Below are 21,710 nucleotides of genomic sequence, written 5' to 3'. Positions count from 1 at the left end.
AGGTAGTGAGTGACATTGAAGCAGCTTTGAGACCTTGCCTGAGGCTCTTTTCACTTGCACATAGCATACCACTGGAATCAAGTTAATGTTGACACAAAAAAGGCAGCTCCATTTCATTCTACCTCTGTGGAGAGCAGGTATAAGCCCATAAACATCTATTTTGGGGGTTCCCCTCAGGGGAGAGACCCTCCCCTGCACACAGGCCTGGGAAGACCAAGTCATGCTTTAGAGCCCATTAGCCAACATTGTCTTCAATAGCAATCACCACTATTCCCTTTTATTAGTAGTTACTTCATGGTAACTCTGTCAAGATGACTTGCATGTGGGGGCCACTGCCCTCTGCAGAAGGAATTAGATTTGGGGAATTGGACTATCAATAGAAGGTGGCTGGGCAAGTGACTGGAGTCAGAGTGGTTCTAAGGAGAGAGACTTGGCTGCCCAGTACTGTGTGTCATACATGTGAGCCCCATTTCTAGTCAGGAAATGTCTTTCATGGGGTGGGGCCACCCAGGATGGTCCACCCCACTTGTCTCCTCCCCCAGCTGGCATTCTGGGCAATTCCTTGAAAGGACATCCTTTGTTTCTTCTCCCATGGCTTAAGCGAGTATACTTGGTGCTTGGAGCAAGATCCAGCCCATTTCAGGCTGAGCTCCCTCTCTGTTAGGAGATGCTGGTTAGGAACAGGTGCCAAGAGAGGCTGCCATGGGAAACACGTGGCTCAGCCTGAGATGAACATTCTCAGCAGACTCCTTACTTCCATGGCAAACAGCAGTAGTAGGAAGCAATGTTTTTGGAAAGCATCCACTGCACTCTCCTTGGTCTTGTTGGTGAAGCGCAGGGGTGGGGACCAGCTCACCTTCACATTCCTGGCCATGTAGGTGAGAATGGATCCAGGCAATAACGTGTTTTCATTTGTGCTTGCTTATCTTTTGTCTCCAAATGGCAAGCTGGAGTGATGTTGGCACCATGTGACAACAGCAGTGAGTCACAGCCTTTTCATAAACACCTGGAGAAATGAAACATCAGCAGGTACAGGTTGCAATGACTCAGGTGGGCCACAGAAATTTCATATTTTAAAAAAGGCTTCCAGAGTCTTCTCCTTGCCAACAGATAGTCAATTTTCCCGGTTGCTTCTCTTTTGCCCCCATCTTATTCAAAACTGCACAAATTCAAATGACCCCACTTCATCTAGACAAAAACATAAAAAGAAAAGACAATCAATCAAGATTCTGCTTGATTAACACCTTGGGAGAAAGCTAACATGAGTCTTCAGGGATGAAAATAAATGGCTCCAAGCCCAGGCTATGGTCATAAGCTTGACCTTGTCACTGCCTAAGTGAGGAACGCAATGGAGGGAATTAGAGGTCCCGTTCCAGGGTGATTACAATTGTACCCTTAACAGGACATGGCAATGTTTTTTGGCATTCAATTATGTTTTGCTATGTGTGCATGCATGCACTCACACACTCACACACGCAGAGCTAGAATTGAAATCATCTCAAGTGAGAATTTTTGTGATGCATTTAAGGGGCCTGCATTTGACAGGTTGCTACCTAGTTATGGACTAAAATCTCACCAGGCACCCCCATAGCTTATCGCCTGTCATTTCAAAACAAAGACATCCTGCTTCCCCTTTCTGTGTCACATCTCATCGACTCATTCTCAGCAGACTCTTACTTTCATTACAAGCTCAGTGCCACCTCCTTGACTTTCATCAGATGAAAACTTGAAAAAAAAGAGAAAAGAAAAAAAAAACCATTCCATGTTTTGACTTGGACTCTAGGTGTTGTTATTCTCTCAGTCCAGCTTGGGAAAAAAAAAAAGCCTACCCCACGAGGGGGCAGGCCTGCTTTCCCGTCTCCTGCCACCACACAGTCTCTGAAGTGTGTGAAGAAGAGAGGAAGAGACAATTAACACTCAGCACCAATCTGCATTTCCTTTTTAGCTGCCATTTACACGCTGCTCAGGTTTTGAAAACCAGCATTTCATGCTACTCCCTAGAGAGCCAGCACCAGCTTCAGCAGGATCCATCTGCACAGCAGTCACATTGCTGAAATCTTCAGCCAACCCAGAATTCATTTATTTATTTTTTGAAAAAAAAAAAAAAAAAAAAAAAAAAGAGAGAAAGAGAGGAAGTGAGAGAGTGCAAGTGAGTGAGCAAGCGAGCGGGTGAAAATAATAGATTAGAATCTGGTGATATTTAATGCACACGCTTGACCAATCCCTGTGCTGGTCCAGGCAGGGGTGAGTCAGTGGAGTTTTTCTTTGATCATCTTCAAGATTAGTGTGAGCAGCGAGCGAATGAGCAAGAGCGTGTGACAACAGAGGATGACAGGCTGTGAGGTTTGAGGCAGGAAGGACACACTCCATAAGTCTCGGTGCTGCTCATCAGCCCGTGTGTCAGCACGCTCTTGCTGATGGGGAGCAGCGGGCAGAAACGCCATACTGGGAAGTCACTGCTGGTGTGGGACAAGTTACAAGACGCTTCTGGGGGAGGAAAATGTGTATCATCAACTCCTCAGGTCTGGCCAACTTGCTTTATTTCCTTCAGACCCCAAAGGGTTGAGCATTGAAGCATAATAGCTTCAATAAGCTTTGTTATTTTTTCATTATTATTTTTTAAACTGAATTCACCACCACAGGAGGTCACAGAGTCAATGGTCACAGCTGGCTTTTAAAAAAGGGTTGAGTCGTTTTGTGGTTGATAAAACAGAGACTCAGCCTGAGATGAGGGCAATCAGGTTTCCTTCTTGAAGGCATCAGTTGATCACTACAGGGGTCAGAAAGAAGTGGTTTTCTCATGCAAGTTCTGTTACAATAGTCTAGGTGAATGCAAAAAAAAAAAAAAAAAAAGAATAGTTAGTCTTTTGATTTGTTTGTTTCGTTTTTAAGAGAAAGCAAGGCTAAAAAGCCCACCCTTACTTCAGTAGACCAATGAGTGATCTGATTCCATCCGGCTCTGCCTGCGCAGATAGCAGTTGTGATGATAGTTGTGCTGCAGACACATTTACCAATTATGCAGTGCAAGACTGCACTCTACATGGGCCCAGATTTACCTGCGGATAAGCACAGGTGTGTCCGATAAGGAAAATACCTTAGGGCAGGAGCAGGAGGTGGAGTGAGCACATGGTTGTTAAAATAGAATTTAGTGAGTTAAAGGAAAAAGCCAACAAACCAACACAAGACTGATAAGAAGCCTATAGTACCCGCGGATGTAGTTACAAGTCAAGTTAAATCACATCTTCTCAGGGGTGTTTTACAGCCCTCACAGTAACACAGACATGCAACGCGGGTTTCTCAGCCTACCAGAGATGGGGCAAGATAGGGTTATAATAAACAGCTTTTGTTTTTTTGGCTCTGCCCTTACTAGGGGAGACTTCCAACCTTACCAATTCTCAAATAGTTCTTGGAGTCCCTGGTGAGAAGGATGCCCCTCTTCCACCATTCTGACTTAATGACACTGGAGCCAGACTGCATGAGTTTAAATCCCAAACTCATTCATCCACTCAAAAAGAAAGGGAGTGTCCACTGTGAACCCGAGATTCTTCTAGATGCCGAGGAAAGAGCCATTTCAAGTTCTCCTATAATTTCGGTCCTAGTGAAGGTGTAGAAATGCAAATAAATACACAAGTAAATGTATGATATTCCAGATAGAATATTATAGAGATGCTATGGAGGAAACAAAAGCCTACTTGAGATGTCTTCAAGAGAAGACAAGAAGAATGAGAGAGAAAGGACAACCGATTTCCGGAGTTTGCTGAAAGGGGGAAAGAAATGGAGTAGTTTGACTTAGAGGTGGAATCCAAGGAAATTTGTTGTTGCTCTTGTTATTTATGGTTTTGACTGGAGAAATAGCATCACGTTATTCTGATGTTATTCTAATTTGTGTTATTAATTATTCTCACATTATTCTAATTCTGATTCAGTAGAGAAGGAAAATAGATAATGATGAAGCAACGTCCTTGGGTAGCATGAGGGAATGGGATCTGGTGCAAAGTGGTGGGGTTAGCTTTTGGTAGAAAATACACAGTTCATCCAGAGCAGCAGGAGTGAAGGTAAACAAATGGACACAGTGTAGAAAGAGAGGTAGATGTGAGGGTAGAAACGTGTGCAGTTATTTTTCTAATTGCTCCAATTTTCTCAATGAAGTAGGAAGCAAAGTTATCAGCTGAGAGTGTGGAGGAAAAGAATGTGTTGAAGATTTGAAGAGAGAAAGGAAGATGTGAAATAGTCCTGGAAGAATGAGTTGACTGGGGAAATACAGTAGGCTGCCAGGCTACACTAAGGACTCACTTGCAGTTTGTGATGATAACTTTAAAGTGAGACCCATCAGCACGGTTGTTTTCTTGGGCATGTTTAGCTGTTCATGTACAGGCATGGAGAAGTGGAGAGCTGGCCAAGGGTTTTGTCAGCTGAGTATGACAAAGGAAGAGAGGGTTGAGGCCGCTGAAGGTGTGTGCAGTGAGTAACACATCACGGCCCATGCAATCTAAACAAGGTAAGAAGAGAAGTAGGGAATGAAGGGAGTGAAAGACAATGAAAAGGTTCCAGGAACAATGGTTTGGAGGTCTCTGTGTGGTCCAAGAATTTTTGGAGTTGGCAGACCGTAGGGAGGGTGAGCTGGTAAGAGAAGGCGGAGGTCCGACAGGGAGATGGCGAAACGTGGTGCAGCTGCAGTTGTAGTTGTTGATGATGACCAGGCAGGGGCATGAACTTGGGATGCTAGTGAAGGCAGAGTAGAACCAAAATCACCGGGGGAGAGGGGCAAGATAGTTGGGAGCCAGCACTCTGGGAGGTGCATCTCCCTGCAGGTCCAGTACATCTCTGGGGTCAGCTTTCTTGATTTTATGTGAGTAATGCCCCACTGGAGCCCAACTCCATGAAGTCTAGAAGGGAGTTGAAAGCACCAAGAATTACAATATAAGTAGCTTTGGAAGGGGTTCAACCAAACTGACGTCTTCAAGCAATGGGTCAGGGGAAAGCGAGGTCAGGAGATGACTGCACTAAGGACCAAGGGGGACAATGGCTTAGAAGTGGTGATGAACAGAAAGGAAGACATTCAACTTACCCACCAACTTAGGGGCTCCAGAGGAATGAAGAGAAGACATCTGAATGGTTGCAGAGACTCCACTTGTTAATTATGTGACTCAGAAAATTATTTAACCTCTCTCTGCCTCAGTTTTCCCAAATGTAAAATGGGGATAATAATTGTACCTCCTTCACAGGGTTGTTCTGAGGATTCAATGAGGCAATGTCTGAAATGCACTTACCACAGTACCTGGTGCAGAGTGAGTATGGATAGCTTTTTAATTGAAGCAGTTTTATCAGGTATCTAGGTCACCAGAGTCCCAGCATTTCTGAAGGGACAGAATGAGCTCTTGGTAGGTGCTGAGGAGCTTCTCAAGGAAGGTGAGCACAGATGCAGACTTAGCCATGAGAGGCACAGTTCAGAGAGGAGGGTACGGAAAACAGGCCCACAGCCAAGACAGAACAATTAAATGTGTAGGGAGCTGAGAGGCTTGACAGAAGAAGTGGAAGTAAAACATGTTTCTCATCAGAGCAATGAGGAGGGTTGCCTGGAGGCTCTATTGGTAATTGATGTGCCTCTGACAATAATTAGAAACAATTTCTGGGTACTTGCAGGGTGCAGTCACCTAGTGATATTATGTACCACAGAGAGCAGTGTCTGAGTTGAAAATGACTGTTATTGTTTCCTGAGAACACATTACAAGGGGACTTCATGGTGAATAGATTTTTCAAGATATTTGACATTCACTGACTTTCCATTTAGCTCCTCTTAGTCACAGAGGCCATTACTGTAATGACAATACCTGGATTTATCTCTGTTAATGGCAGAAGACATGTGAAAGATAAATCCTCCCTGTGGGTGCCTCCAAATCATGAATGTGACAGCTTTGCCTTCCCAAGCCTCTTAGATACCTGAAGGATTCTGAGATTGCTGAAGGCCCAGGGCACAGCCTTACCCCAGTCCAAGAGATCCTCAACCACCACTGGACTAGTGCAAATTGTGTTGTATTTTTCTAATGTGAGCTTTATTTTATGTCGCTTGGGACTAAGTGACATAGCGTATATAAAATAGCACAGAGCCTGTCTCATAGTGAGCACTCAGAATGTGTTGGCTCATTAATTATTATTTTCTTGGGTTCTTCTGATAAGACCTAGGCGGCCTTCCATATTTGGCATACTCCAAGCACTGGGAATGGCATCAGTGTTGGAGGAGAATCAATGCATTTGGACAATGGTGCTGGTGATCTGTATTCCCCTGAGGAATCCCAAGGTCCAGTGGCATAGGTTTGCAGGGTCCAGCCCTGTAGGGTCTCGTGGGTATTCTTTTGTAGGCAAAGATGATAGATCGTAGAAAAGAAAGAGACAAGGACGTAGAGATAAGAGAAGAATTCATCTGGGCTCGGGGACCACTGCTACCAAGGGGCGGAGTCCAGCAGTGGCCCCGAATGCCTGGACACACTGATATTTATTGTATACAAGGCAGGGGGGCAGGGTCAGGAGAGTCACTCATCTGACATGATTGGTAGGGGTCAAGCAAATCACATTCTTACAATACGGAGGGCCACGTGGGTACAGTTCAGAGGGTCACATCATATAGTACAGGAGATCATGTGGGGACAGTACAGAGGACCCCTCCCTCTCAGGTAGCTGCTGCAAGGAGAGGAGGCACATACATCAGTATTTTTCTATGCACTTATCAGAGAGATTAAAAGCTTTTAGGATTCCTCTATTCTTACTTCTTGCAACTTCTAAGAATTTACAAGGGAACAATCCTAAAATTTTATATGACCTTACCAATAACGCTTCATCTGAAAAATCTGGCTGTGGAATAATATTAAGAATAGCTACAAAGTGTTACAAGTCTGTGTGTGTCAGACAGTATACACCAGGTGCTTTCAACCTTCCTGTGAGATCATTTTTCATTATCCCTATTTAATAATTGAGGAAATTAAAGAAGAGGGAGGTCAAATGCCTTGCCTAAGATCATGCAGCCAACAGGGCTAAGAATCAGGATTTGAACTTCAAACTTTCTGATTCTAAAGCCCCACATGCTCTGCATTTGGTTACACTGCCTCTCAGTCAGGGGTAATAATTAATGCACAGAGATGCTGGTTCAAGTAAAGGTGTGAGGAGTGGGGCTCCTGGGCTTATCTGACCACAGTGGGTGAAGGACAAGTGCAGGGTCCTTGAGGAGATGTGTGTTTGGCTAACAGGGCAGAGGGTGCTATCAGGCTAAGGGAGAAATCCCTCTGGGAGGAATGTCAGACTCAGAAGGGAAGTTGAAGATTTGACCAGGAAGAGTCAAATGGCCTGTTTTGAATCTTAGCTCAATCTGGAATGTTCTGTTCCTGAAAAATAGAAGTGATGTTCCCCTCCTCTTTGCTGACTGTGTAACACAGAGCCCTTAGATTTGCAAGTTAGAGAGCGGAGGTGCAGGGTCAGGCAAGTGGACAGAAAAATCCGCAGCAAGCATTTCCCCCATGGATTGTGCTGGAGGGAGCAGCCGTCTGAGGAGAGCCATTGGTAAGGATTTGGCATTTGAAGTATTTTTGAACAAGAGCAGGTGCTGAGAATGTACATTTTCAAAAAAATAGTAAATAAAATAAAGTCACCTATGCAAGAAAGAGACAATGTGAACTAATGTGGGCAAGAATGGCACCCATCTGGTACAGAGGAAAAGGATGTCACAGAGGGAGAATTCCAGAAGGGCCATAAGGAGACACATTTTCTTAACCACAATAAGCAAAAGTGTTTCTCCAGTTTCCCAGTGAGGAAGGGTTTGGAATGTACATGAGAAACCCCTTTTATATCACTGATTCAGTCTTGTGTACAATAATGCTTAAACTATCTGTAGTTTTCTCACAATATGGATTCATAATACCAATCTCTCTCTTTTTTTGCCATCATAAATTACTCAGGATTCCCTGGATAACTTGACAATCAGCAAAATGAAAATACACGTCTTACCAGTCACCTGTTGGAATGTGTCTTAGAGAACTACTAGCCTGGATATATAAAAATATAGGGGCAAATATATTTATTATGGCACTTGTTGAATAAATTATGGTTCAGCAGCAGTGGTTTACTACCAATCATTACACAAGGTTTGAATAGATGTGTTATAGTAAGTAAAAAAAAGGAATGTGCAAAAAAATCTTATTGTTCAATATGCAGTCTTATTAAGAAACACTGTATGTATGTGCATATGCATATATGTAATTGTATAAACGAAGGAAACCAGTCTGAAAGGACAGTGGACACCTTTGAGAGCTGACATCAGAAATAAGAAGATTTTCACTTTCTGATTTATACCCTTTCCAAAAAGATAGATGTGGTGGGGTTGTGGATGATTTTTATTTGTTTATTTTTTGTGCCTTCTTTAGGTTTTCCCAAATTACCTATAGAGAATCTGTGTTCTCTAAATGAAGCTTTTATGATTAGGCTTCATTTCTGCCTGGGAAGCAGTGCAGTATAGAGGCTAAGCATAGGAGTTGTGAAGTCAGAATACCTGGGTTCACATTTCAGCTCTACAGTTATGCAGTGGATGGTGATTGTGGGTAAATGACCTCGCCTCTGGGTGCCATAGTTTCCTCATCTGTAGCATGGAGGTACTAATGCTATGCAGTCTATGAGACTGTTGGGAGTATTGCATGAGACCCTTTGTGTAAAGGGTGTGGTCAGGATTTAGAAAGTGTTGGCCATTGTTATTGGATGTGGAAAGATCAAGCTCAGGGGCACAGGTAGACAGACTGATGTAAGCAAAGGGCTATGCTTTCCTTGTCTTCCGCTGAGATTGGAGAGAAAGAACCCAACTGGAGGCAGAAGCATGCTGATCAAAGAGGAGAGTAGAGGTGGGACTTGCTCAGGTTACTTTTCTTCTCTCAATAGAGAGCAGAAGACAGCCAAGGGGAGAAGGTCTGCAATGACCTTTTGTTTCGGTTCCTGCCCACCTTTCTTGTGGTCCAGCAACCTTCTCCTCTCTTCTGCAAGCCTTCCTCCTGTCCAGAGAATGGAGACTGAATATGTGGGCAGAGAGCCTGTCCTCACCTCTTTCCGCTGAGAGGCAGGGACAACAGATTCCACTTTTCCTTCCAGGTTTTGAAATCCTCTTAGCAAATCCTGTCCAGACTGGACCTGTCAGTATTTCATCAGCTTTCTCTACTCTGAGGCTTGGACAAATGATTAGACTCCAGGAGGTGGTTTCTGCCCACAGCGGAAATTGGTTTCTCAGGATTTACTGTCTGACTCTAAAGCCTCGGTTGCTGAAAATGACTCATGGCTCCATTTGTGATTCCTTTTCACATAAATCACAGGCCAGACAATCCAGTGTATCTGGAAGCCAAGTGGCTGATTCAGGTTCTCAGCATGTTTAGGTCCCATGACTTGACTGGTTAATGTACCAGAAAAGGCCCGAAGCAGGGTTAAAAAGAGTCACCTGTTGGTCATATGTGGACAAGTATACACTGAAAAACAACCGAGCATAGTGGGAGCTCCATGTCTGAGAGCAGTCCTCCATCATGTTAGCTTAGATGGCAGCTATGCCAGTTTGCTCTTGAGATCAATCACAGCTCTAAGAATTCAGGAGCAGACATACATGCATTGTCACTATCCAAGATGCTTCATCGCATCTTGGTCACATCCAAGATGCTGTGGCCTCAATCATGACAGACGGCTTCACCTGCCACATATTTCTGTTCCCCTCACTTTTGCCCTCTGCTCCCTGCCCCTAAGCTCTCATGGGAGACTTGCTCATATCTGATACCTAAGATATGCTTACCTCTCCAAGCCAGTGCCTGCTCTCCCATGGACGGTGCTTTAATGTTGCTTTTTTGATTGGCTAATTCCAAAACATTCTGCATGACCCAATTCAACTATAATATGCTCTGTAATGTCTTTCTAGAGCCTTCTTTGCAGAATTGACTACCTTTACCTTGGTCCCTTCTGACACTTACCTCTTTTATTTATTTATACTTATCTCTCTTATTTTCTTTTACCAATTATCTATACTTATTTCTCTTGTTGTGGTTTGTTATACAGGTGACCAGTAGTCCTCAAACTTCACTGGGCTTAAGAATTTAAAAGCAGCAGAATCAATAAGAATCTATTAAACACCTAAGATGTGCAGACCTAGGATTGGGAGCATAGTGGACTGCTGTTCCACCTAGGATTGGGAAAATAGTGGACTACTAAATAGACCGGGTCTCAGCATCTTAGGTTATTATGTCTCTTCCCCAAGATGAGACCTCTGATTTGGTAGCTCTACCATGGAGGCTGGGAATCTTCATGAGTTATAATAATAACCCTGTGTGCTTCTGATTCAGGTGGTCACAGACACATTCTTTGGGTAATGGTGTAGTAGATTCATAGTTTGTATTAACGCAATAAATATCATCTAAAAAATGCTGTGACATAAATTTGAATCCAAGTGATTTGAGCCTAGTATATGAGAAACAGTCAGCTAGCTAGAGAGTTGAGCTAATTAATCATCTAGGACCCTCATTTCAAGAATAGTTGTGGCTCTTTATCAATCTGTGAATAAACAGTATAGTAGTTCCTAAACCAGTATGCGGGGCAACTCAATGCTACAGAATAACAGGTGAGCCACAGAAAATGTTAAATAAAGCTAAATACGTTTTTTTGATGTAGCATTTGTCAGAGCTTACAATAAGCTATGCAGATTGTGAGTTTCCATGAGGAACCTGTTATAGTCACTTCCTGTTCCGTGAAGTATGTGTGAAACATATAGGTTCTGAACTAAAAGGCCTGAGCTCAAAAACCGACTTTGGTATTTGCTAGCTACCTACTTAGGCCAGGATTTTCCTTTCTGAGTTTCAGGTTTCTGTTTCTCATTTCTTATTAATTCTGACTCTGTCTAAGTCAAAGAACTGTAGTGAGAATAAGATGACTTAAATATATGTAAGTGCTTTATAAAATGCAGAGTTCTGAGCAGACATTAGTTTTGCAATACATGGAAAAATGTGCTAGGTGCCATAATTGCAGAATAAAGAAAGTACTACTGGGAAATGGAGGAGGGAGAAATAAATTAATTTTGACTAAGATAATTAATTTATAGCTAGCAGTTGAATGAAATGCCAAAAGCAAACAAACACACACAGGTGTTCGGGATTGTTTTTCTGACACCATTTGCTATTCATTTGTGTGTTGCTAACTGTGAGCAGGAACATGAGTGTAACTGGAGATCTGTGAATGTCAGTCTCCAAGAGAAGGAATTGCCAAGGAGGACTTTGATATGGTCAAATAATTTTATTTTGGATTTCAAATATCTCATTATAATTATAACTTAACATACAATATTGAGATATATTCAATTCTAAGCCCAAGAAAATCATAACATGGGGAAAGAGCTTCGTAGAGTTATACAATAACGTTGTAGAATTTTAACATTCCCCAGAGGAAGCATGAGATTATGCAATTTTTTATGTGAGTTATCAATTCCAGATTAGTGTATTTGTTCAAGTGGTAGTCTTTTGGCAGTTCTCTTTCTCTCTGTGTAGTGTTTTGTTGATTAGTTAGAGAAAGTCTCTGGAATTTTGCAAGAAACACCACATTTATACCACACATTTATGTATTCATTAAAAAAACTCAGAACTATTTGTTGAGTACGTACTGCATGCAAATCATAGTATTAAGCACTAGGAAGTCAATACTTCATAAAATAGGCCCTGACCTGACCCTCAGGTGGACATAGTCTAGTGGAAGCAAGCACATCATGATAACATAATGTGACAAGCTCTACACTGGAGTGTATACGGAGTACATGTAGAGAGCATGTAGAGCGGTAACTATTTACATTTGATGTGACTGGTAAAAGCAGCCTACAACTTTGGTTCATAGCACTAGAAGTAGGGATGAGGAGTTCTTTGGAAGAGTTCTTTGCTGACTCATGGACAAATAAGAAAGGAAGTGCAAAGCCAGTAAATAAGGAAAGCAAGAGAGGCAATTACAGGCAGCAACATAGGGACTGGCTCCTGGGTGAATTGATTCACTCATCCTGGGAATAATCCTTTAGCCTGGTGTCGCTAAAAGCTTGACATCAGTTTGCTGAGTTGTGGTGTCATAAGGGTGCTGCCCAGGATCTAATGGTCACAGATAAGAAATGACCTGGCCCTGGAACAAAGCCTCCAAGACAACTGAGCAAATCTATGCCTAGTGTCCCAAAGGCCTACAGGTCACTCTTTGGGGCTTATACTGGTGGGTTCAACTTCATAACAGAAGACACTCTAGCTAATTTAAGCAGAAAAGGATTTATTACCAAACATTAAGGGGCTACAAAACTATTTGAGGGGCTGGAAGAGCTGGCTCTAGGATGAGCATCCAGGACCTCCCAGGCTTCAGAGATATACGGCCTCATCCATAATCAGAAAAGTCACATTTCTGCTGAAGGAGGTCACTGACTTAGGAAGCTGCCGATGGCAGAACATGCTGCCTCTGCCTCAGTTCATGCCAGATATGGGCTCTGTATCTCCCTTCCTCTTAATTCAGTTTTGAATTCAAGTCTCCTTTGAGCATATTGGAGTCTTTCTGGAATCTTAGCTGCAAGGGAGTCTGGGAACATAGTTTTGGGTTTCCTGGCCTCTTCAGCACAGGAAAACATGAAGAGGAGGTTATAATACATTTGAAGCAAGTCAATCATAGTATCTGCCACAGGACAATATCCTTTCTTTATTCTAACCAGATTTGAAGCCCGAAAACCATACTTAAATGCCACTCCTTTAATTAATATGCTGAGAGGCTTGGGAATAGGATATTTGATCCTGCTGGCCCTGGGGGTTGGTGACTTGGGGGAACTTGAGTACTTCTTCAAAGGTTGTGGGAGCTGGAAGGACAGCCATGGTGTGGATGGTGTGATGGGAAGGGTCAGGCAGAGATTACGAGGAGTGCAGTGGAAGATATGAGAAGAGTAAGGGGCATGCAGAGTTCAGACAAGCAGCTAAGTCTCGGTGTCCAGAGAAAACAACTGATGTTTCAAGAGCAGGAACTCAGGAATGGCCACCTGGTTGTTCGAATTAATTCTGCTAGAAGTCATGATGTTGGCCTGTTGCTGGATTAATCAGAACACATTCACATCACCCACTGTCTTCCTGGCTTCCTGGTCACTTGTTGATTTTGACTGAGACACGGATCACTACATTTGATTATGTCACTGAGCAGCTTTCCTTCTGAGTAGGCCTGGCTTTTGTTTTCCCTGATGGGATTGGTGGGTCATGAGACCCACCTGCAGTGGGCCTGTATCCTAAGCCAATCATGGCAGAGGCCAAAAGTGAAAGATTTCCAGCTTCATCATTCAGGAAGATACAATATTAAAACTAGGTGGCCACAGACCTGATAAGTGGACCACCACAAATTCATTCCTTTATTCATTCACTTAACCACATCTACATCTCATGCAGCAGGCACAGATGTGCTCTGCATAGGTAAGGTCATGGCAAGCAGCCCAGAAGATAGGAAAGACTCCCTTAGGTGGAGAAGCGATGCAGAGCCAGGCAGGCAAAGACAACAGGATGTACAGAAGCCCTGGGGCCGAAGTAGAAGTAATAAGAGGCAGAGGCCATGCGGTCAGAGGTTTGGGGCAGGGCCTGGACAGGAAAAGCCTTGTTGGCCCTGACTTTCACTTTTCTTCTGAATGTAAAAGAAAGCAATCGGAAAAGGTGTTAGGCAGGAGGATGGACATAATGAGGTCAGTGTTTAAAAACGGCTCTGGTGAATTTTAAACCATCCCATGCTTGCCTGCTTTCTTGAAGTATTGATAGGATGGGGTGGCAGGTGTGGGGGGCAGTGGAGTTGGGTGAAAGTGGGTGCAGGAAGATCAGTTGGGAAGCCTTTGCAGTAGTAGTGAAAGTAAGAGATGATATTAACTCAGATAGAGGTGATAGTGGTAAAGAAGAGAAAGAGCTAGGGCTGAGCTATGGAGAGGAGGAAGGCAATTGAAGGGAGAAGAGCAGTGCTGTTCTTTTCACTCCAGTTACTTCAAACTCTACTTTCACTTTTAGACTTGGTTTTCTTTTTTCATATTTATCTTTTCAACTTATATCCCAGTATAAGAAAATCAAAAGGAATGAGACTTATTTAAGTAAATTCACATCACAATATGAATATGCTTACATATAACCCATGCCAAAGACTTGGAAGTAATATAAAATCTGTATTTTATATAGTGCCATAGTTAAGAGCATGGATGTTGCAAAGAATCAGCTGTGTGACCTTAGCAAACTATTTCACCTTTCTATGCCACAGATGCACCATCTAGAAAATGGGGATGAAAATAGTAACTACCTTGGGTTTCACTGAGAATGAAGTGAGATAATGCATATATAACAGGCATAGAGCCTGGCATAATGAAAATGCTCAATGAATGTTAATTAGTCTTGTTATTCATAGCGTGTAGCTAACCATCCTCTATACAGTTGATTGATGCTCCCGAAGGTCTTCAGAGCCACCAGTGAGCACCGTAGAAGCAGTTATAGCATGACAGACTTGTGCACAGATTGCAAGGACCCTGAAAAGATGGTTCTGCATATTGAATTTTATTCTGCCTGTTTTCTCCCAAAGCCAGGTTCTGCCTCTGGGACTATGCAGAACTTATTGGAGAAGTATTGCATGGTGGGGGAAATTGGCAGGTGGGGAGAAGATGGTTGAAGAGGGGGAAGACTATGAAATGGAACACAGGTTTCCCACTCTCATCAGGTAATTTTGATAGTTTCATTGTGACTCATTTTGTTGTAGGGCTCTGATTTATTTTCTTACTCCTCATTCATCTGTTGAACATTTAAATGTGCCAAGCACTGTAATAGGTACTGAGGATTCAGCTATGAACAAAGTTCCAGCTTCCGTGGAGTTTAAATTTTGGTGAGGTTATCTCTCTTGCCAGCAAAACTTATTCTCCTAGAGCTCTTAGCTAGTTAAAACTTCTTCCTCCATGGTAGGAAAGAAAGGAACCAATTGGGCACATTGCCTGTTCTAGAGTCAGATTGAAAAGAAAGCCCTACTGTTTTACTCATTTTGGGGGGAATTTAGTTTGCATTCTATCAGGGAGGGGAATAATAGAGAAGTTATTAACACCATGAACTTTCCTAGTAGTCCCCAAAATATCCATATGGGTAATGTATTACTATCCCAGATGAAGAAACTGAGGCTGAAAGGTTGAATGATTTTCCCAAATAGAGGTGAGATTCAAGATTTAGACTTTACCTTCCATGCTTTATTTCTTTCTCTGTAAATTGGAAGTTATTTGCTCAACTGCAAACAAGTAAATTTAGTGGCATTAGCTCATCTGGCAGTTGGCTTGATGGTGGTGGTTAGAATCTCTAGTTAATAGATCCTACAGTGAGTACACGCTCAGATAGAATGAAGTAGCTCAGTGGTTCCCAAGTGCCAGTTGCTGGACCAATGACAGTCTACGACAAAGTTGTCACCAATCTTAGCAACGTGTGGAATAAAGCAAATTTGAGTTAAGGGCCACTTCTCTTATGTTTTCTCAACATTCCATTATGGAACGATGGTAAAAGTAGGAGGGATTTTTATTTTTTGCTTTTTTTCTTGGTTATTGTTATTCTATGAAATAAAAAGTTGGCAAACCTGTCTGTCAATCTTTTCCTGTTAAAATTTACCATTTGGTTTAATTCAAAAGGCTAGGGAAACTTGATATAGTTAACTAAATGAAAAATAGAAGTTCTGTTTCTGGCAATATGAATACTAGATATTAAAAAAATCCTTCTGGTGCAAAGCACCTAAAAAAGAAAGTAAAGTTGGAAAAAATTATATATTTTAAAAAATGCATAGTTTTATTGGCAAGAAAGGAAAATTTTTAGAGGCCAAAAATGACAAGAAAGCACAAATACAGAGAAAGCCATATTTGGGAGAGAGGAGACAAATCTTGGGTTCTAAGCAAGGGGGAAATAGGATCAAAGACTTAATGAGAGCTGGCACTCCTAACAGGTGACATCTTCCATGAAAAAAGAAAATAGGAACCAAAGTGCCCCTCAAAAGGAGTCCAATAAGTACAATTGTCTGTATTATCCTTGGGATGCTGGGAAGGATAAATTTCTCCTGAAAGATTCATAACAGTGAGTCAGTCTCTTTGGATTTAAGTCTAGAATTTCCATTGCTTATATGAGCTAAGAAATCCTAAGCTGAGAGTTCAAAATATTCAGGGTTACATTGTGCCTCCAGGTACCTGGTAAGGGCAAACACAAACTCTCCCTGAAGGAATACACCTCGATTCCAAGCCTCAAAAAATTCCTAAGATACAATTTCAGTTAACGTTTGCTCAAAAATAAAAATCACAAAATAAAGGAGGAAACAAGTTGTTACAGGAAGAAATCAAAAGAAACATCGAGAATCAGGCCTGTAGAAACTTTAAGCATTAGCACTGTTGAGCATGAAATATAAAAGAGATATTGAAAGTATATGAAACTATAAAGCAGATTTTTTAAAATAAGAACCTGTAGAAATAAAATTAGAACCTGTAGAAATAAAAAATACAACCACTGGCATTTAAAAATTTCAGTTCCCCAGGTGAAAGGAGAGTTAACAAACTAGAAGGTAGATACGAAGTCGTTGCTCTAAATGCCTAGAGGAACAAAGAGATTGAAAATATGGAAGGTAAGAGAAAGGGAAGGTAAAGTAAGAGGGTGTAGTACACATCTGTAGAGAGTAACAATAAAGATAATGAGAGAGACTTATATTCAAAGTTATCATGGATGAAAAATTTTCAGAATTGGAGAAATAAAGAAATCCTGAGATTCAGAAATCCTTATGAGCACCAATCAGGATAAATTAGAAAATCATACTTAGACATACCATATTGAAATCATAGAATTTGAAAGATAGATTGTAAAAGAAGCTAGAGAAGAGAAAAATTACCTATAAAGAAATGACAATAATTGATAGTTTACTTCTCAACATCATCAATGAAAACTAAAGGAGAGATATACATTCAAAATCCTTCACTGGAAAATATGTAACAAGCCAAATGTAATAGCTAAAGAGTTACATGTCCCAAATGCCTATGTCTTAGTAGCTTTAAGAAAACACCTTTTCACCTGTAACTGGAATGAACTGCCCCACAAACTTGGAATTTAAATATGGTCATTTTCCCTATTTTTCCATTTAATCACGTAAGGTCTTCCCTATGCCTCCTTAATCTGAAGCTCAGCATCTTCTTTTGAGAATTCCCATGCCCCTTAATTGAATTGTCCAAGAACACTGAGCACTTACCAAAGCAGGCTGGTCTCCTTCCAACGTGAGATGCAGAGGGAGATGAAAGTTGGTCAGTTTATACCACCCAGTGCAGTTACTTTTGCAGTGCAATTTTGCCTTGAAGAATTCCATGGATATTTGTTTACTGCAAGGGCACTCTAACAAATCCAGATCATTGCATAATCACAGCGGAACCCTACTTGGGGGTCTCTTAAATTATAACTTTCTTGAGTGACAATTATAACACCCCAGGAAGCAGTGGGTCACATCAGCTACCTCCACTACCCCCAGATGCAGAATTACTGTCCCAATGTCTTAGGGTGGGCACCTTCTTTCAGAATAGAGGCAGATTGTTTCTTTTTTCAAGCTTCCAAGCAAGAATTTATTTCTTTTAAAATCTCTCCCCCACCCCCTTTTCTTAAAGCACCAGGAACAATTTTTCCCTGTTTTTGTTTTTTCAAGTTTCAGCAAATAATGCTTGTTCCCCTCAGCCCAGCCCCAGGAGTCAGGATTGAGGCTGGGACAGAGTCTGAAATAGGGAATGGGATTGTTGGGAACCATGTGATTGAGTTTGAGGGTTGCCCCTCGCCCTAGATGAAATAGGTGGGTCAGAGTCTGGCCAGGTGAGAGGAGGCACCTCAGTCCTTGGATCTGACTCTGCCCCCTAGAAACCTTCCTCAGTCATGCCCCAAAGCAAGGAGACACAGGTAGGAGGAGACGGACAACTGGAGTCTGGAGCCCTAGGGGAGGGGTGGTTAACCCCGTGTGTGCATGTGTGCACACATACATATGTGTAACTTGGCTTTCAGAGATAGGTCAGAGGGTAAGGGCAGTGAAGGGACTAGGGGAAGGACATAGGAACCTGAGGCTTTGGCTACTGACTCAGTCCCTCTGGAATAACCCCTCTTCTCTCAGCTGAGGGAGAGCAGTTCTCCTCCTGTCCCCTGCATAAGCCTCTTCAACTCCTGAGATCGGAACAGTATCTGAGAATGGGAAAGGAGGAAGGGTGATGCCAGTGATCAGGTGTGGGAGGTTACTAAGGCAATCCAATTTGAATAAATTATAAATTAAAAATAAATAAAATAAGTGGTCCTCGTTCAGGACACGGAGGCAGCAATGGCATGACTTGCCTGGGAACTTGGGACAACCTCAGGGTGGCTCCGGTTCCTCCCTACTTCCTGAGCTTGTCTGGGAGACCCAAGGAAGGGGACAGATGCATGGAGTACCTGAAGTAGGGCAGGGTGTAGTAAGGATCAGGAGCTTTAAACACACAAATAATCAATCTGGGCATGAGCATGGTGAGGGCTTTGACTCAAGCCTGAGGGGTCCCTTGCCATCTCTCTATAGATGTTCTCTAAGAGATGTGCAAGATGGCAGGTCATTGGCCCACATTGGTTCAGAGTGCTGGCAATCAGGGCAAAGGCGAATAACGTGGATTAGGAGGGGCCTCAGTCACAGCCTGCAGTTCAAAGGGGAGCCCTGTGTCCAGCTCCAAGCTCTAATGGGAAAAAAGCAGATGGAGATCTCCATTCAGGCTTAATAGGCCTGAGTGGGAGCTCTGGAACCTGACGTGCAGAGAATGGCAGGGTAGGTGGTGGGTAGGGTTAGCATTTTCCTCCTCACCCAAGGGCACCAAAAAGAGGAGATTGTACAGGAAGGGCATGTGGGCAGCAGCCATGCCCAAGAAGTCAAAGATTACCAGGTACATCTTCACCACAGTCTGGTTGGGGTTAAATAAAGTCACTTGGATGGTGCCCACTTTGGACACACTGTGACTCTTCCTTCCCAGAGGGTTCAGATCCACAATGCCCAGTGGGGGTGGGGGCATTTTGCTCAGAAACCTCAAAGAAGGTGACAGTGACAGGTAGTGTGACATGCTGGGGGCAGTGGGACCCACTAGCTCCAGTCTCTGCTGTGAAGCCCTCAATGTGGCCAGATGGTGCAAAGCATCCTTGCAGCAACAAATCCTCAAAGTTGCCCAGCAGGGTACAACTGATAGCAGGGGTAGGAACGGGGAGGCATTGTGGGGACCCAGAAGGCCTGGCCCCTTCCAGAGGCTTTGAAGTTGGCCCAGCTTTAGGTGACAGGCACCTCTCAGCCTCCACCCCATGGGAATGCAGTCTGTTGCGTCCAAAACTGGGCTTCTTGGGCCTAGGCAGCAGGTGGCTCCAGAAGGTGTGGTTTGGGCATCAGAACAGTTGGTAGCAGTAGGGTGGCCCAGGGTTCCCTGGCACTTCCAAAGGGTTGGCCCCTCTTCCTCAGAGCTGACATTTGGGGCTTCTCCAGCAGGAAACAGCCTTCTTCTGGTGGGGCAGTGTCCTGGAGATACAGGGCTGGGGGTGTGTGCTTGGGAGTGACCACTGGCAGTGCTTGGGGAGGCACCCTATCGCCCACCCTAGCCACTGGGCTCTTACTCCTTATTTGTGAAAGACTGTGCAAATCAGTGTCAAGTGTGTGCAGCTGGTCCAGGGGGCTGGCTCTGGGGACTGCCCCAGGGACCCCTGTCCCCCTGGATCTGGGAAAGCCTGGTCTCTGTTGTGCAAAGTATTGCAGGAAGCATATGATGGGGGCCAGGAGGGACTCCAGGCCTCTGGAGTGCAGGAAGAGGTGGCACTACCTCCCTGTTCCACAAGACAGGCCACAATGGGAGAAATGCTGGCTGGCCACACCCAGTCCCAGCCCCAGTCCCTTTGGGCCCAATAGCCTCACAGGAGATGGTTCTTCAGGGGGTAGTCCCTCTCTGGCCCCCAGCCCAGGGCCTCTCTCTAGCTCCTGGGGACCCTCGGTGGGTGGGGCTGGTCGCGTCTGGGCCCTGTGAGGCTCAGAGGCACCAGCTAGAGGGGCAAAGATGGATACTGGTAGACCCTGGGGGATGCCACTACCCCACCAGTACTACTGGGCTATAGCCCTTGAGCGGGCCACCTCAGAGGGTCCCCTATCTGACTGGAGGCTGTGAAGGGCCAGCCTCTGGCTCAGAGGATGGAGACAGCTCTCTCTGTACATGGCACATGAAGCCCCACATTGGGTCAGGGGCATCATGCCCACACAGCTTTTACGCTGGGCCTGTGTTGGGGCGTCTGGAGATGTCCAGATGAAAAGGCCTCAAACCTAGCTGTGCATCCCCTCTTCCTGACTGATGCCTTGTTCCCCTAGCTTGCAGTCTGATTCATGCCCACTGCACTGGCAAGGTGACTGCCCGCATTCTGTGCAGCTGCTGGGCTCAGCAGGACCCTGTAGTTCTGTAGGTCCTGTTGCACTTGAGGATGTGGTAGTAGAGGCAGAGTTTTAAAACCACAGCAAACACCAAAGGTCTTGCATTCATCTCTCCCAGGGCAGTGAAGCCTGCTCAGTCTAGACTTACATGAGAGGCTGCTCAATGACTCTCACAGAAAGATCTTCCCAAGGTGACATTTTCTCCTCCTAAGCCAATAAGGTCATCTCACTCACAGTCCGCTTCCAGGAAGTAACCCCAAAATGGACAGAATCTACAGATATCATGACAAAGCTGCTAACTTCTCTTGCTAAAGACGAGAATAAGACTCTTGAAATTGCCCCATATGGTGGTGCAACTTTTTTGCATACTACGACGGAGAAGTATGAACAGAGTTTTACCTGTGCGTTACAGGTTTGTCTACATGAAAACTGCACTCCTTGTTCATTTCTAATAGGGAAAACATTTCTGATGGTATATGATTCCTAAATGAAATGATGCTAACAAATGTTCACATATTTTGTGAGGGAGAACACAGCAAATTGTAAGATATGATCTGCAGATATCAAATTCCTTTTCTTTACTGGAAAACAGGTCTGACTGACTGGCATGATTACGTTGGGGAAAATGCAGCTATAGTTCTCTTAATTTGGAACACAAACGTATATCACAAAGCTAACCAGATCACACTCATTCGTCAGCAAACACAAATCAGCCGTGGTTAGCAAATGTGTGTACAAAATACATTGACATCAACATCAATCAGGTCCTTTCTTATGATCAAATCCAGGGAAATAGAAACCTGACATCTAGAACCTAACCACTTGCAAAAGAGCATTTATGTTACCGGCAATTTAAAGGAAATAAATGTTTACTGAGGAGTAGCCTATGCTGAACTCTCATTTTTACATGTATTAAACTACACATATGTTGGCTCATCATTTTAAAACTATATTGGCTTACGCCTGTAATCCTAGCACTTTGGGAGGCCTCGGCAGGTGGATCGCCTGATGTCAGGAGTTTGAGACCATCCTGGCCAACATGGTGAAATCTCGTCTCTACTAAAAATACAAAAATTAGCTGGGTGTGTGGCACGCTTCTGTAATCTCAGATACCCGGGAGGTGGAGGTTGTAGTGAGCCAAGATCGTGCCACTGCACTCCAGCCTGGGTGACAGAGTGAGCCTCCGACTCAAAAGCAAAAACAAAAACCTATATTATAATTTATTAAATGTGATTAGGTAGCTCTGAATC

General features: G+C 43.5%; 1 pseudogene; it reads right to left on the bottom strand.

Annotated features, from left to right (window-relative positions):
* Window positions 1–17,690: 17,690 nt before the first annotated feature.
* LOC116565445 lies at window positions 17,691–21,136 on the bottom strand (annotated as a pseudogene).
* Window positions 21,137–21,710: the final 574 nt, after the last annotated feature.

The sequence above is a fragment of the Sapajus apella genome, unplaced genomic scaffold (assembly GCF_009761245.1).
Source record: "Sapajus apella isolate SASKATOON/1434 unplaced genomic scaffold, GSC_monkey_1.0 scaffold40, whole genome shotgun sequence".
Taxonomy (NCBI): Eukaryota; Metazoa; Chordata; class Mammalia; order Primates; family Cebidae; genus Sapajus; species Sapajus apella.
Note: the sequence above shows the minus strand (reverse complement) of the source record. Positions and strands in the feature narration are given on the sequence as shown.